General features: G+C 47.7%; 2 non-coding genes across 2 annotated transcripts in view; both read right to left on the reverse strand.

Annotated features, from left to right (window-relative positions):
• The window catches only part of LOC122796108, a 3788-nt gene extending 2972 nt beyond the window's left edge, over positions 1–816 (reverse strand). The window contains exon 1 of the ribosomal RNA XR_006363941.1: positions 1–816. This exon is cut by the window's left edge and continues 2972 nt beyond it. This is a non-coding gene — a ribosomal RNA (28S ribosomal RNA).
• Positions 817–1737: 921 nt separating this feature from the next.
• Positions 1738–1891, reverse strand: LOC122796122. The gene has a single exon (XR_006363948.1). It is a non-coding gene; the product is annotated as a 5.8S ribosomal RNA (ribosomal RNA).
• Between the last annotated feature and the right edge of the window lie 1359 nt (positions 1892–3250).

Consider the following 3250-nt stretch of genomic DNA (forward strand, 5'->3'; position numbering starts at 1 on the left):
GCCCACTGCCCGGCAGCGGGACACAGTCGGGCCGCACTGAGGGCAGTCCGGCGCAGTCAACAGTCCTGCTGAGAGCCAGGGGCCCTGGCCCCCTGGGGAGGGTGCAGCGGCGGTCATCTCCCACGGCCCCGGGGCATGGCGAGGGCTGATGCCATGGGCTGTAACACTCCCCTCCAGGGAGGGGAGCCACCTTCCGTGCGGCCTTCCCTGCCAACCTGGAGCTGGTGGCAGCGCACTGCCTTGGAGGAAGTGCACCCGACGGTGGCCGGCACGCCCGGGGATGGTCCCCCACCCCCCCAGAGGGGGAGGGGGATCCGCCTCGCCTGGGTGGCCGGCATGGCCGCCTGGTTGAATCCTCCGGGCAGACTGCGCGGACCCCACCCTTTTACCTCTGAACGATTTCACACCCTCTTGAAATCTCTCTTCAAAGTTCTTTTCAACATTCCCTGATGGTACTTGTCCGCTATCAGTCTCGTGCTGGTGTTTAGCCTTAGATGGAGTTTACCACCTGCTTTGAGCTGCATTCACAAGCAACCCGACTCTGGGAAGACCTGATCCCGATGCACCCAGGGCCACCACCGACCTCACACCGTCCGCACACTGAGCCTCGATCACAAGGACTTGGGCCCCCTGGGCAGTGCCGGGGAGACAGACTTCTGTACAGCACATTTCCCTGTGCAAGTCATCCGGGTGGGGATTTGGTGCTGGGCTCTTCCCTCTTCACTCGCCATTACTGAGGGAATCCTGGTTAGTTTCTTTTCCTCCGCTTAGTAATATGCTTAAATTCGGCGGGTCGCCACATCTGATCTGAGGTCGCATTCCGAGCAGGGTCACTGGGGGGATGGCGGGGGCCTTGGGGGTGGGGCGGATGAGCAGGCAATCCTCTCCCCCCTCCATGGGAACCCCCATGTGCCTGCCACCTCCCTGCCGTTGGACTTCCGGGCTGTAGGAGGAAGACAGCTGACGCGGCCCCGGTGCACGGTTACTGGGCAGGCGTCAGGCTCTGCCCTGGGAGGGCAGTCCGGTAGTACTACCACCAACAACCGCCTGCTCCCTCCCATCCTCGGACGGGCTTCCCAGCTCGGGGTGGCGGGGGGACTCATTTCCTCCATCCGCGTCTCTCCCTGGGGGTTCACCACACCAGCAAAACGATAACTGAACAAAAACACCAGTGAGCTGGAATCACCAAATGGATGCACAATAAAAGAAAACTGAAGAAAAAGTAACAAACTTCTTTAATGGACCGTGAAATGATGAATATAAAAACCACATTAAGTGCTTTCATCCACTGATGTGGACTTCTTCAGAATGCCAATTAAACTAGCTTAACAGTACATTTAAAAAATTTTTGGCGCCAAACCGCCTTCTTAATCATAGTATGTTAAAGCAACATCGCTCTTAACTTATGTTAAAATAATCACTAGTTTACAGCCCAAATGCAATCTATAAATCATATATATCAACAACTCATACAAAAAAATAATAAATCTGTGCTAAATATTTAAAAATACTATATATAACTAGCGATATATTCATCATTTCACGGTCCATTAAAGAAGTTTGTTACTTTTTCTTCAGTTTTCTTTTATTGTGCATCCGTTTGGTGATTCCAGCTCACTGGTGTTTTTGTTCAGTTCTCTCCCTTGGGGGATGGGGGGCCTGCCGTGGGATCCCTCAACTCCCGGGCTGTGCCCTCCATGGGGGCTGGATGACCCCCTGGGGCGATGGAAGGCACGATGACCCTCAGACAGGCATAGCCCCTGGAGTAACCCGGGGCCGCAAAGTGCGTTCAAAGTGTCGATGATCAATATGTCCTGCAAGTCACATTAGTTCTCGCAGCTAGCTGCATTCTTCATCAATGCATAAGCCGAGTGATCCACCTCTCAGTGTCGTACTGCTTCTCGTCCGCCGAGGGGCACGGCTGCCCACCCGGCATCGCACCTCGAGATGAGCACGCGAGGTTTCGAACTCTTAAATATTCAAAAATCGAAAAAAAAAACTACCTGAAAGGTTGAGAAGGGGGGCAAGCCCCCCTGCACCCCCCACACCCGCACTCTTTAAATATACCAACTCTGAGATAGCACTACAATGCAGAAAATGGAAAACTTCCATTTCACACTGTACGGAGATCTCCACTGAAACTTTCGAACATTTACATGTTCAATCATATGGTGTCGACCATATGACGTTCGAACATGTAAATGTTCGATAACGTAATATAGACCCAATGTGGGGTAGTGTCTTGGGAGGTGAACACTGCAGCCATGTACTTTGGGTAGTCATAGACAGTCAGGGATCACTTCCTCCAATGGTAAGATCAGGCTACCACAATGTGAGCATTGATTTGCAGTGTCAGTACAAGGAAGAGGAAGAATTGTGACTCTGTGAGTCTGCATCATAGTGAAACATTTATCTATCTATCTATCTATCTATCTATCTATCTATCTATCTATCTATCTATCTATCTATCTATCTGTCTGTCTGTCTGTCTATCTATCTATCTATCTATCTATCTATCTATCTATCTATCTATCTATCTATCTATCTATCTATCTGTCTGTCTGTCTATCTATCTATCTATCTATCTATCTATCTATCTATCTATCTATCTGTCTATTCATTTATTTATGTATGTATGTTTCTTTGTTGACCAGGAAAGTCCAGCTTGGATTGAAATGCCCTTTTCCAGCAGAGGCCCAAGAAGAAAAGTTCCACATTTACATTCAAAGTTACAAGTTCACAATGCATAAACATTTTTCTTACATTATTTTAAATTGTAGGCAGTAGTGTATCTTAGATTACAACAGAGTGCAAGTAAACATAGTAGCTAGCTGTTTAGAAAAATGCTATGTCCAGAAAGAAAAAAGTAAAACAAATGGAAAAAGCATTCATTTACATTTGCATTTAGTTTTGTAGTTACAAAGTGGAGGTAAGAATGAGAGAGAAAAATAAGCTATTTTTAAAAAGGAGAAAAGAGAAAAAAAACAATAGAGAAGTACTGAATGCTTACAGTAGGAAAGTGAAATTGAACTAAGGTCATCATCATGATGGGTTCCATACATGATGAGTTAGGAAGGGTGAGGCATGCGTTTTCAGAGGTACAGTAGCTTAATAAGTTACTTTGGTAGGTATTACCCAGGTGAGGAGCAAGACCAGAGCCAGGAGTGCTGTAGGTGTTGTTTTAGGAGGCTTTTAAAACATTTGTCATTTTCTGTGAGTTTTAGCTTACAGAAGAGTGCTTTAACATCCC

The sequence above is a fragment of the Protopterus annectens genome, chromosome 2.part2 (genome assembly GCF_019279795.1).
Source record: "Protopterus annectens isolate FY-2018-M chromosome 2.part2, PAN1.0, whole genome shotgun sequence".
NCBI lineage: Eukaryota > Metazoa > Chordata > Ceratodontiformes > Protopteridae > Protopterus > Protopterus annectens.